The sequence below is a fragment of the Vulpes vulpes genome, chromosome 1 (genome assembly GCF_048418805.1).
Source record: "Vulpes vulpes isolate BD-2025 chromosome 1, VulVul3, whole genome shotgun sequence".
Taxonomy (NCBI): Eukaryota; Metazoa; Chordata; class Mammalia; order Carnivora; family Canidae; genus Vulpes; species Vulpes vulpes.
This window is the reverse complement of record NC_132780.1, coordinates 101,569,472-101,584,152: the sequence shown is the minus strand read 5'-3', so window position 1 is coordinate 101,584,152 and position 14,681 is coordinate 101,569,472. Positions and strand designations below refer to the sequence as shown.

The 14,681-nt window shown below is 36.6% G+C and overlaps 1 protein-coding gene and 1 pseudogene across 1 annotated transcript in view; one reads left to right on the top strand and one right to left on the bottom strand.

The window, feature by feature from the left end:
* Nucleotides 1-14,681, bottom strand: part of EPHA6 (EPH receptor A6) — an 870,413-nt gene that overhangs the window by 592,352 nt on the left and 263,380 nt on the right.
* Nucleotides 5,312-5,880, top strand: LOC112913363 (NEDD8-conjugating enzyme UBE2F pseudogene; annotated as a pseudogene).

Here is a 14,681-nt window from a genome sequence, read left to right as displayed (position 1 = left end):
CAAGAGGGACACTGGCAAAACAAATGACACCTTCATAAAATGCAACATGGAATATACTGTACATTTATGGAAAGGGATCCAAGTTTAAAATGTATGTATTTATACATTTAATGTGCTTCCATTCACATAAATGATTATTTTTCACATATCAATAAAAATTAAGAACAGGCAAATGAATAAAGTACGTAAACAATTATAGAAAAATATAAATGGCCAATAAACATGTTGAAAACACAGTTTGCTAGGATTCAAATAAATGTAAGTTAATCTAATAGATATTGATTTTTCCATTTCTGAATCTGGCATACATTTTGCTTTAAAATATTAATTTACACATTTACCAAAGAGGAGGCAAGTTTGCTTATGCACAAATGGATTATTAATAGCCGTAATCTTTCCTATATACACTTACATGTGCATAGAGTATATCCCAAAGGACAGTCAAAAAAAATCTGAGCAATTTTTATTTCTATGAAAGAGATACAGGGTCATATGAAAGTGAAAGAGAAATCCTTTATTTACAATATGCCCTTCTGAATTATTTGGATTTTGTTTTATAAAGAGGTGTTATTACTAACACTGTAAAAAATTCCTTTCTAAAAGTTTAATCGCCATGATATTAACAGAAATTATTAGATGTAGCTCTCCCTGGCCAAAGTAAAGTAACATCTTCCTAACACAGTAAGATCAGTGGCATAAATGTTCCCAAAGCAGAATCCACCATGTGGCAAAATCTCTAAAGTTTCTTTCCAGGAATAAGAGGACGCTGTCTTTCCTGGTCCCCTTGCTACCTTAGTTGGTTCAGGAAGCTATAAAAGAATAGCATAGACTGGGTGACTTTTTAATCTCTTACAGTTCTGGAGGCTGGAAGGATGAGATCAAGGTGCCAGCACGGTCAGGCTCCTGGTGAGGGCCCTCTCCTGGTTTACAGACAGTCACCTTCCTGCTGAATTCTCAGATTTCTCAGAGAGAGAGGAGACCATTTCTCCTCTCTCTCTTTTCATAGAAGCACCAATCTCGTACATAAGGGATCCAGCTTCATGACATAATTACCCACCTCCCGAAGTCCCCACCTCCAAGTGCCATCACATTGGGGATTAGAGCTTCAACACAGGAATTTGGAGGAGTCACAAAACATTCAGTCCATAGAATTACTTTAGATCATATTTCTTCCTGTCTTTAATCTAAATATATGGTGATTATAGGAAGCTGAATAATAAGACTAAGTAAGTTAACTTTTCTCCTTCCTAATACCACCTGTTCTTGGGTGGTATTTGCCTTTAAGTGAAGGGATGAAGGGATCATTCTAATGGTTATAAATTCCAATTTGAATGTTAGAGACGTTTGGGTTAGCCTTGATTTCAGGAAATAATTCTATATTCTTTTCTTTAAATCTCCTGTTTGACAGCCATTTTAAATATTCAGAAATAAAAATAGGCGGGGTACGTGGGTGGCTCAATCAGTTAAGTGTCTCTGCCTTTAGCTTAAGTCATGATCCTCAAATCCTGGGATTGAGTCTGGCATCCAGCTCCCTACTCAGCAGGGGGTCTGCTTCTACCTCAACCCCTTCGATCCCCCTGGCTTGTGATCCCCCCCCCTCTCTCTCTCTCTCTCTCTCATGTGCTTTCTCTCTCATGCTCAAATAAGTAAATAAAATATTTTTTAAAAAGATTGGTTAAAAAAGAGATATAAAAATAGGCAATATTCAAGAAGAAACCCGATTATAGAAAAATTAAGGGAAAAGCTACAGCATTTTCAATATAGAAATTCTTTTCAGTTTACATGGCATCTGCAAAAAGAAATTTGGAATTGAGCGAATGAATGAGTTTGATGAAAGATACATATTCAGTTGCCAAAGATTCTCTGTACTGATTGAGGGGGTAAAGGTAATCTCATACAGTAGATATAAAATCATACATGCATAGTTTCTTATTTTGGTTGCAAGTCTATATCACATGCGGTTAGGATCACCCTATGTAAAAGAGAAAGCACTCTTTCCTCATAAAAAGATAACAGAAGATAGGATAATAGAGGACACATTGCTTTACTATTTTGCAAGGAGTTACAGGGCTTTTAATGTCAAAGTTAATCTAAAGCCTGGAGTGGAAGACCCATATTTTGTGGGCAAACCACACATCAGAGTAGGTTCCTGAACCCAAGAAAAAAATTCATGGTTAATTTAAGTGCAGATTGGCTCCCTCCCCAATGGAAAAATTTAAGGTCAGATTAATTAGTGTTTGATAACAGTTGACATTCAGGCAACAAGCTGCCCCTTGTGGGCAACTTGTTTCCTAAATTTTTTTCCCACATTGCCTATGGTAATTTATATAAAAATAAATTATTTGCAAGTTACTTTAATCATTAATAAACTTTTCTATCTATAACTCCAATAACTAACTAAATATTTTAAAATTATTCCAGTTATTTTATTACCTAACCCATGATTCTCAATTAATATCTGTCCCTTCACTAGTTAGTTTCTTATGGCTGCTGTAGCAGAGTACCCAAAACTGGGGTGGCTTAAACAACAGAAATATATTGTCTCACAGTTCTAGAGACTAGAAATTCAAAATAAAGATGTCTGAAGGGTTAGTTCCTTCTAAGGGCTATAAGGAACAATCCATTCTATGCCTCCCTCTCAGATATTTGGCTTATAGACAGTGTTCTCCTTGTATGTTCACATTGTCTTCCCTGTGTCCAAATCCTTTTTCTATAAGAACATGGGTCATACTTGACTAAGGTCCATCCTAATGATCTCATTTTAACTTGATCCTTTGCAAAGATCCTATTTCCAAATCAGGTCATATTCACATGTAATAGGGGTTAGGACTTCATCATCTTTATGTGGGATGCAATTCAACCCACAACAGTCCCTAAAGGTCAAAGAGGAAAGAAACTCCTATAAATAACATCATTTACTTCAATTATTTTTATTGTAGGAATAGAGAATCATAGAGAGTGAAAACAGCATAAGCCAAAAAGCATTAATAGTGTACATGTGAAGTTTGTAAAGACTGGAATAGGTTATTATAAATCACAATACCTACTCAGGGAAGTCTCCCCACCTTGTTGGAATCACCAACAAAGAGTAGATCTAATCCCATTTTTCTAGTGAGAGATGCCTAAATTAATGATGGGGTACTTGGGAAGTATAATTGCCATAATCACTTTTTAAAAGCCTAGACTACCAAAGTTAGTTCTATCAATTGATGGTAAATGTCTTATAGTGTCTCATTATGTCAGTTAAATCATATCACTTATTTATTTTATTAATAAATTATATTATTTGACAGATGATTTTGAGATCATTTTCAGTGTCCCAGACATTGATAAGGCACTGTGGACACAAAGATACATTGATCATCTTCTCTCCCCTAAGCAAAATTACAGCTTGAGTTATTGAGCCTATCCAGAATACCTGTTTTCCTACAAAGGTAACTTGGAGCAGTAGCTCTCAAACTGTTTTCTATTATGACATACATGCAAGGTACTCCTACTATGCACAAAATAGTCCCAGAAATGTATATAAATTATTTTTAAAAGGTCAAAAAATTTTTAGGGTAAAAAACACCACAGTAATTCAAAATCACTATATTAATGTCCTGAGAAATAGTCACTGATGCTATACTGATTATTGTAATGCCTTTTCTTCTCCCAACAGGAATATGTGAGTGACATTACAGAGATAACATTGTTAGCACTACAATATTTTACAAGAAAATCATTCACAAATAACAATAATTTATTATTAACACTACACTGCTGATATAGACAAACCAGTGTACCAACAGGTCAAGGTTGATTTCCCCTGTTTCAGAGAAGACAGTGCTTTGGTAGCCTCCATGACCTTCTCCAAACCCAGTTCTTCCAATTCCAAGTCCTCTTCTCTGACACAGCAGCCCCATTTTAGGAAAATGATGTATACTGTGAATTCATTTAGCCAAACACACTGCCAGTTATAAAATACTGAATACACATTATTTAATTTGTTCTTATTAAGTGATATTTATTCAGTGTGTTATTCAAGGCCCTCGTATCCACCCTTCTAGAATTATATGGTTGTCAAGAGATATACACAATATACAAACAAGCACATATGACAAAGGCAAACTTAGCAAAAGATAAAGGCTCTGAAGAAAACCAAGAGATATAATGGAGTGAGTAATGGGGTAGGAAAAAAGCTCTTTTAGATCAGACAGTCAAGGAAATTTTACTGACATGTGGTCTTAGATAAGAATGATGATTGCCAATCACACTACATCTGCAGCAGAGCATTGCAGGAAGGGGTAAGAGCAGGAACAAGACCACATAGCCTGTAAAAACTAGGGATGTTAGACAAACAGAAGAAGGATGCACTCCTTAGAAACACCATTATTATTATTATATATAGAAAAAAACATTATTAGCACATACTTTTTTTTCTCATTTTGCAATTAAAATGTGTAAGATGAAACACATTAGCTTCCCTTCCTGAATTTGAAGCTCCAGAAACTATGACCTGTATCTTCTTTATATTTGTATTTATGATGCAACGTGATATTACCTAATGTGTAGCAAACACTGAATAAATATTTGAACAAATTTAACATTCAAGAGATTATATGATGTAAATTTATGATGTAGAGTTTGCTACCTAGGATTTTTGCTAAATCAGATGGACACTGGTGGTCAGCATAAATTAAATGCACACTTTTGAAATTTATTGAATTTGAAGAAAAGTGGAAGAAGCATAATTATTTACTGAAAGTAACTGAGAAAAATAAAAGGAAAGAATTCCAAAATGAAGATGGACTATAAAGAAGAAATGTCTTCAGTATAGAGAACTCTATAGTGTTAAATGCCATTCTGAGATATCCTGATACAAAAACAAAGGCAAAACTTTCCCTCTTGGCCTATTAAACTGCTAAACTAAGTCTCTGCTCCATATTCTTTCTTTTCAAATTTGAATTATCTGGTGATAATTCTTTTATTGTAATCCCTGGCTCAGTCTGCCTACTGCACTGATTCGAGCATACTCCAGAAAACATTTAGAGTCCAGATATGTAAAAACTTCATATTCAAATTAGTTTCATTAAAACTAATGAAAATGGAGACACATCCTTGTAAGGAATCTACACCCTAAAATCTCTATGGTCCCTGCATAGCTGACTGCATATGCTGAGAAGACACCAAGAAGTAAGCTTACACGAAATGTATGAAAAAGCAGGAGCCACCGACAACTGTTTAGATCAGGTAAGCCTGTGTCCTTCTCTTGTGTCTTATCAACAGAAACCCATCCCACTGGCTGGGGCCGGTGCGGCTGGCACCTGTCTCGGGGTGCCCAGGGTAAAGGTAGCAGTGATGCTGACGCTGGCTAGCAAACTGGGCAGATGGTCTCCTGGACATCAGCCACAGCCTCTGACTCCACTCGGAGGGTGTCCGTAAGGGGCACGCTGCTCATTAAAGAGGCTGTGGAGCTTGAAGCAAATTGACCGTGTTCTTGTAAGGTGCATTTTCCTGATCCAAACAAGATCCACTGCTTTCAGCTAATTGCAACCCCAGAACTGTGTTCCTATCTGGGTGGAAAATTTCAGTTGGAAACAGAGGTTCCTGATGCCTACAACATGGGGCCTCCCAAAGTGAAATGCCTGCAGGGTCTGGCACCCCTACATCCCAGAGACAGGTGACACATGTCTAAGTTTACTGAGAGAACATTCCATGGCTGGGCTCCCATAGGGAGATTATAGGATGTTGTTTGGGGATTAAGCTCTTTGTTTACTGATCTTTTGAATTTTGATGATCTGCTGAATACTGAATATTGAAGCTGTGGAACATCACCAGAGGGGCAAGGAGGACTTCGGGAATAAAGTGGAAGACTACCTTAGGTGTTATGCCAGATGACAGGAGGAGGAGACGGTGGGGCTGTGGACTGTATGTTGTAGGCTTGTCTCCAACCTCAACCAAGAGGGAGCCTTGAGCTCCCCTCAGACCCAGAGGGTCATCCACATCCTGTGACTATGCTATCCTGAAGAAGAACCTCTTCATGACTGCCCAACGTACATGGAGAGTTCCACACAAATACAGCAAGAAAATGTGTTTGGGGTTCTAAAGAGTTGTCTGCTTACCTTAACAGGTTTACTTTTTGGAAACTGTACTGTATAGGCTATTGATGAAATTCCTGAGAAGTTGTAATGAACTCAGAATTGAGGCTAATGCTTGTTTCTTCCCCTTTTCCCAAACAAAATCCTTCCCTGCACAAGTGATGATGATGTGCTCAGTGTAGCTCATGCATGCGGGATGGGCCATAAGAAACCCGCTGCATACTGTGATTGGATGCACATTCTCTTAGCTCCTCCCATGGATGCTGTCCCTGCCTAGATGTCCTGAAGCTTCCGAGACTCATAGTCATTCACTGTAGATGTCTTACTGAAATGCGTATTTTATTTAATGTAAGTATATTTTGGAACAGATTTGTAATTTGTACAATTTAATGCTTTAATTATTTTTTCTATTCTCAAAAAAAAGTAAAAAAGGAGAGGAGAGAGAGAAGAGAGAGAAAAGAGAAGAGAAGAGAAGAGAAGAGAAGAGAAGAGAAGAGAAGAGAAGAGAAAGAAGGAGAGGAGAGGAGAGAAGAGAAAGAAGGAGAGGAGAGGAGAGGAGAGGGGAGGGGAGGGGAGGGGAGGGGAGAGGAGAGGAGAGGAGAGGAGAGGAGAGGAGAGGAGAGGAGAGGAGAGGAGAGGAGAGGAGAGGAGGAGAGGACACATCCCAATTGGAATACTAGCATGATTCACCCGGAAATATTTTATAAAATCCTTCGGCTTCCTAATACTCCTAAAACCTAGAAATCTCAGGACATACAGTCTGTTTTATAACTAAAGTCAATAGTGTAAGTGACTTTTTGATACTCAAATATATTTAAAAGTACATTTAATCCATATATTGAGCAATTCCCTACATCAATCTAGTTTTCGTTAAATAAATTTTCACTTTTGTAATTACTTTATAAATGTTTTCTTAATTCTTAGTTCTATAAGGGACATCCCACCAGCAGAACAAACTGCATAGAAGCTCCTAGAAAATGAGGCATTTTGACAAGGGTAGGAGGAGAAACATTGTTGATTAAGAATACATTATAAAGAACTATCTAGAAAAATACACTAGATATACTTCCTCCTTGATTCTATTTATTAGAAATATAAACTTCTAAAATAACACATTACTCATTCATTTATTCATACATTCAACAACTATTTATCAAACACCTACCATGAGAATTTTTAGTTGTTTCTCAAACATTAGTTCTAGGGAATCACTTTATGATTGTGAACATCTGTGTTCCATATGTATCATTATTCACACATGATTTAAAAAAAAACTATCACTTTAACAAATTTATATTTATATAAGAAGTAAACTTTATATAGTTACTAAAACAAAAACTAGAATATTCTATGAATAGAGTGGAAAGTAGGCATACAAAACAAAAAATAGAATGAAATTATAAAAGGTTCATTCATGTACCACATAAACTTACTTAATGTAATAACAAAGATACATATACCACACTTAGAGAAATCTGGTCTTGGGAAATATTACTGATATTTTACAATGCCTTGAGATAGTGTATTTTCCCAGTATTAACCATCAGAATCTAATTATCTTGACATGAGAAACTGAGTTTCATCAGTTTTTAAATTCGCTTCCTTGCAAATAGTGGATGTGCAGTAAAGTAACTGCATAAACACTGCATAAACCCCTTGAGTTCCACACACTAGAATTTTTTTTAAAGAATAAGCATATCTTACTCATAACAGATTATTTTATTTCTACATAAAAAGCATCTAACATTTAACAACAACAACAAAATGTCATGTATTCAGAAGAAAGTCCCTTTGCCTTGATTTGGTAACATGCATATTTCATGGGCTCTACTTTGAACATTTAACCAAGAGATTCAATGTGATTATTTCAGTAACAATTCAATTTGAAATGTCAACTATGTTCAGCATTTAAAAATTAATAGCTAAATCCCTTTAAAGATCAGGGAAATTTTGTTCTGGCTTAGAATAATTTTATAGCTTATGAATCTCCTTGTGCATTGTTTGCATATTTTAAACTATTCTGAATAATGCACTCCCTGTAAAGGCCCATTAGTTCAAAGAATTTTGACAGTCACAGCTCAAGGTATTAATTTTCATACCAGATATATATTTTCGATTGGCAGTAAATTTTTCAAACTCAAATATACTTTACCTAAATTGTGACTGTATATATTTTGAATAGGTTATAGCAGTAAACAACCATGAAAATTTTTTTAAAAAGAGAGAGAGAATTTAATCAAGGCTTTTCTCCTTCCCATTTCTTTGCTTTCTGGGAAGAGAACGGCCATTAAAGGAGGAAGCCTGATGCAGCAATCACAGTGGAAAAAGGGTGGCTGGAGGAAGGGGAGCTGCACAGTGCTGGAGCAGAGACGACAGCAACGCTGAGAATAAGAGGAGGAAGTAAAAATGCTTGATGGGTAATTTCAAAAACCTAAATAGTGGGGGCCCTTGGGTGGCTCAGTTGGTTAAGCATCTGACTTCGGTGTCCTGGGATGGAGACCCGAGGTGTGGTCCAGCTCCCTACTCTGCACGACGTCGGCTTCTCCTTTTCCCTCTACCTCTTCCCCTGCTCATATGCCTTCTCTCTCTCTCTCTCTCTCTCTCTCTCTCTGCCTCTCTCTCTCTCTCTCTCTCGAATAAACAAATAACAAATAAAATCTTTTTAAAAAGACCCTAAATAGTGAAACCCTTGACCAGCATCACTTTTTGGTATCAGAAGCACTCCAGACCTAAATGAGATTAATAACGATATTCTTATCTGAAGGTGCAAAGAACGACAGAAGATTTTCTGGGTTATCAAGACTATCACAGCCAAATCTAAAATAATCTGTCAACTACCCATCCAAGAAGCACTTACTATGCATGTGCTACCACATGCCAAGCACTCCACAACCCACTCAGAGAGCAAAAACAGTCTCTGTCCTCTTGAAGCTTACAGCTGGTAGGGAATACAGGTTCAATCAAACACTGTGCATTAATATATAATTACAAATTCAGATAAATGTCAGGGGGAAGGGAAGCTGGCTTTTGGGCAGTATTTTGCTAGAAAGGAATCTGTTTAGAATTGTTGGCTGGGGGTGAGCTTCTCTGAAAATCTGACAGGAGCACACCTTTCGCCATTGCTCATTTTATTTATACTACTTGGCCCAAGTCATGGTAAAATCTGATATTCACATTATGCCACACATGGTTCTAAGAAACTGAGGATTCTACATGAATTGACACAGAAAAACAGAACTAACTTCATGGCAAGCTTAGAGTATGAGTTTTCTTCTTTGGATTTCTCTCTACAGTCTCAAGAAGAACTTGGGTACCTATTTTCATAAGGTACTGGATCCAGAGCCAAGATTCTGTGACACATTATAGAGCAGGGACTACAGTTTTCTCTAAGCCCTTGCTCCTCCATGTATCCATAATTATCTGGCCCTGGCTTCCTTCTCCAGCACCATCCATAATTCCTTGAGCACTGTGTAATCCATTGTGTCATTATCGATTTATTGCCCTTTGGTTCCAAATTTCACTGTTCATTGCTTGCTTTGTGAAAATGAAGCCAGGCCTCCTAAATAAGTTTTCCTACCAGCCGTGATGAAGTTGATCTTCGTCAGTACAGGGTGAGGCAGGGGCGCTAGAGCAGGAAGGGGTTTTCATTCCTGGTCCTGGTATATGCTCTGGACTGCTCTAAGAATGCAACTTGCCCAGCACCTGCTCCAGCTGTAGGCTCATACAGTGCCAGAAGTTTCCTTGTCCAGCATCAGCTCCTTACAGCATAGAGCTTTTCCAGCACTGGGCCCTTAGAGCACACAGTGGCCAGCAGCGACCCACATTTCCCTGGTGTTCCCCTAGGTAGTTTGGTAGCCTAGTGAGATATCGTGAATATCTTTCTTTGATTCCTTAGAGGGCCGATTTGTGGTAAAGTTTCAAGGACACATTTTCAGCAAATTCCACCAACTGAGCATTCCAGCAACTTCTCTGCCATGCAGTAATTATCCACAGCCATGCCCTCTCTAGCAAGGTCCAGATCTCAGCGCTGGGGCTACAAGTTTCAGGGAGGGGGAGGAGTTAGTTATATTAGGAGCCCTCCCTCAGCTCTAGGAATGGCAGCTACTCCCTACATTTGCTATTCCTTTATCTTTACAGTTCGCTTACTTCTTATTAGAGAATCTCTACTTATTCAAATCCTGTTATAGTTAATAATTCTCCATGTCAAACTTTTCCTGTCCAAATTATTGTTTTAGTTTTCTTCTGTGTCTCCTGATTGGACCCTGACTAACATATCCATTAATGCCATATTTTCAATTCCTAAATATACTAGGTTACATCGCCCCTGCAGGATGTTTGTCATTCTGCCTTCCTGGATTAGCTGTTCTTCATTACACACCTGTGTCGTTCCTATTCAAACTTTCAAGACACAACCAAAAGTATATTCTCTGTGAGTCATCATCTCCTTTCTCCTCTCCACTCCCCAAGGACTAAGGCTGAACTAGTGTCCTTTTCTTGACCCATTCATCCCGTGACTACCTCTACATGATTCCATATGATTTTTGCTCTCCTTTACCTCCTCAACTAGATGGGGAGGATTATAAAAGTAGACAATGTGCCTTTTCATGTCTGTGTTTATAGGACCCAGTGGAGTACATAGTACATATTGGAAGCATTTGAAAGGCTCTTAAAGGAATTACTTTTTTCTTTCCTGTTTCCTGTCTTAACTTAGCTCCATTCCAGGTAGCACTGACTTTCAGAGATTGGGTATCCAAAGCTCAGTTTTCTTTCTTTTTACCTTCTCATCTCCTGGTACTTTCCCCACCTCCCCTCACCATAAACACAGAATGGCAGAGTTATTTCCATTTTTAATTAATTACATGTTGTTCTTTGGGAATGCTTTTCAACTCTATCAGCAACCAGAAACACAGGACTCAGCTTTCCTTGCAACTTGTTGAGCTTCTCAGGGCTTCTCTGAGGTAAAGAATAAGAGGAAGGTGACTCTGGACCCCGAGTTTAGACCGTGTCTTTGGCATACTTGGACAAGACCATTTACTGTGGCAGTCACCTTCATTGAGCTTTCCAGTTACTACTGTTCCTTTTCCCCACTCTGAATCTCTTTCTTAACTGCATTCTGATCTTAGTCCCATTGCTGAGGAGCAAACTTACATAGTTCCCATTCTTGACTAATTCTTGCTCCACATCTAATTCCTGTCTATGTCTACCTCTTCTGAAATCCGCATTGCACATCTAATTGCTATTATCTCATTTCTTGCTGTTTGGGTCCTACACAAAAACCTTTAGCTACTTCTTCATATAATTTTCTAATGTCTGAATCAAGTTTCCACAACTCTTCATTCTACTGGAATCTCTAATCTTCCCAAGCCATCATTAGCTGCTTCTCTATTCTAGGGTATCCTTTCCCTCTAGAAGGCCAACACAACTGTGGATAATTACATATAAGTTCTTACTATAATATGTTATGCTTATTTGGTGAAATGATGAAAGTACTTTATGTTCTGTATACTGTTATACATTAGTTTTCTTAAATTCTAAGCCACAGAGTATAAGGTGCTTAAGATCATTAATTCAGGTATTCCTATCAATTTCATATTGGTTTTTTAACCTCCAAGTTTCTCATCTATAATAAGAGATTAACACCTAACAGAAGATTCAATGATATAATACCATAATTGTATTTAGTGTTCTGAACACAGAAAATGTTCAATATATATGAGCTCTTATTTTACCATGAATATATTCAACACACTTGGCTATTTTATTGTGCTTGAGAAATGAATTTTAATAATTATATTTTTTACAATCTAAATATGCTATCAATTATTTTTAGTTACATCTGGTTCTAAATTCTGGATTAGGAATAAAACTTCCAACAATCAAATTGTTAAGGTGAAAATATGGGCCAATTTGTGATGACCTAATTTGTTTTATAGTTTTCAGAAATATAGGTAAAAAGTGAGATCCTCCTGTGCCCCCCAACATAATAACACTTTTGATGAGAATAAACCTGAAATCATTTATTAATTTTAATGACTTAAAAAATAAAACCCTGTACTACTGAAACACCTTGCAGTAATTGCAATGGGTGTTACACTTTTATCAACTCCTAAAATGATTATCCTCCCCAAGAGACAGGATTGACCTAAGGTGTCTGAAGTTTGCTTATAAATGAAAAGTATTTGGAATGTAAGAGAAAGAAATGTGTTTTCCCTCTGAGACAGCTGGTTTTATCTTGCATAGACTATTATCATAAAAAAAAAGCTATTTTAGAGGAAAACTTTGATTCTCAGATATCAAGATCAACAATTCTGAAAATCAGACACATAGGAGCATTTACTCACTTGCCTCTCTTTTGTGGTCCCTTCTCTTTGCCACTACAGTCATGGAAACAATAGTTTTCTTCTTCTCTGCTTGTTTCACTTTTGTATATTTTACTTAAGGCTTTTCTTTTTTATCTACTATTCCTAGCATTTGATCTAAAGACTCTACTGTTCAGACAGCAATAATTCTTCCTCCCCACCAATCCCCTACCCCCTTATAGAATGAAGAACCCAAGCTCTTGAGGTTAGATTTCAGTTAAGATCAGACATTTTCTCTCCAGGATTATTCTAAGGTTTTTGTATTTTTGAGAAATCATTTCAAATACGAAAACATAAAAGCAATCTTACTGATATAAGTCACTAAGATAACTTGCTCAAGCCACCTCTATTAGTTCATTTCTTAAACAAGCAGAATTGATTCACAGGTCTTTAAGTGATATTTAAAAATATAGTTTCAAGCTAAAAATGATTAAGGAGAAAGTCAGTATATAATTTGTTTGGTCGTCTTTTATACAAGAAAAGTTAAGCCATCGATTTAATTAAGGACTTCAAAAATTATTCCTTGATCATTTGAATAATTATATTGAAAACAAGGACATACATACCTTTGTATATGTAGAGATATATGGCAATGTTTTTAAGAACAAATGCAGATTATCAAATTTTAGAATTATAGTTAAAATCATTACCAATATTTCTCTTGCAATGCATTTTAATACTACGAATTATTCTAATTTTCTTACAACTAAAATATGTGATTCAAGTGTTGTTTAAAATAGGAAATCCATAGAAAAGTCAATACTATTATTTAGGAAAAAATAAGAGTACAACATATAATAAGCACAAGAATAGAGTAAAACTAGATAATCCATCTTGCTTTTTATTCAGAGATAAAAACATTAATGCTTATCAAGGATAAAGGATTGGAGTCTAAATTTAAGGCTGTGTTACGAGAATGCTCAATTCTCCCTTCCATTCTAAGAAATAAGGCAAGAAGTTCTTTCATGCCGGAGGTTGCAGATGAAAGAATTCATTTCTAGTTCAGCTATAACAGTAGTTGAAAGAATCTTACCCTTATATACATATTGTGGGGTATTCCCATTCTGTCAAAAAATACTATGTGATAATTGAGATAGGTGCTTGTATTAATGACTCTCAATGTTATTAACCCTCCTGATACTTCTGCTTTTTGTATTTTTCTCACACAATGACTCTGGGCTTGGTCATCTGATTTGCTTTGAACAATGTGACATCATCAAACATGACCTAAGAAGAGGCTTAAAATATCCTTTCACACTGGGGTTTGCTCTCCTGGAACACTGCTGTTTCCATTAAATGCTTTCTTGGGAAGAAAGACCACATGAAGAAAAAAGACCCAGTGATCTCAACCTCCTCAGCAGAGCCCAGACCCCAGGTGATCTCTCTGCTATACGTAGCTACCTGAGTGAGCCCAGCTGGGGCCACCAATATATAACTGATATAAGGGACCGTTCCTAATACCACCTCCATTAAGGAGGATAAAATGAGATATAGTTATCACCGTTTTCTATTTTGAATATCAATATATATGAGAAAAGAAATAGGTGGGGGGACAGTTAAAAATAATTGTAATGAAGTATCCTGGACATCCAGTTGAAAAGAAGGCTGTTTAAAGTAAAAATCACATTTAGGCCACTATTCTTTTTATTTTTATTGTTTCTAGCTCTTAGTAGTATGTATCTGTTGACTGAGTAGATGAATGGGTTAGGTAACTTCCTTTACCTTTTCAATCTTTGAGCAAGCAACAGATAGAGAGAGTGATCATGTATATCCCTTTTGTCTTTAGGATATTTCCTCATATTTCCCTATTAGAAGTGTTTAATTTATCTAGAGGAAGCAAGAGTATGATGATAGCAGTAGTTGTGGTGGTGGCAGTATCAGTCAAAATAGGAGATAATATATATAATACATTGTGATAAATATCTTAATTCAATCATACATAACAACAGATCTATCAAGAAAGGAAGAAAGGACTTTTAATATTCCCATTTACAGAGAAAGTGAAGCTTAGAGAGGTGTAATGAGTTGTCCAAGATCACACAGCAAGTAAATGAGGATGCTGGGTTGCAAATTCAGATCTGATTAACTCCAGAGGCTAAGTTTCCAACCACTGGGCTAAAACACTTTCACTCTTTTTATATTTATCTACAGTCTTGGTACAGGGAACTGTGAACATTGGATCCAGGTCCAAGAAATTCTCCTTTTATCAAAATAGCAGTAGCACACTTCTTTCTAGATATTT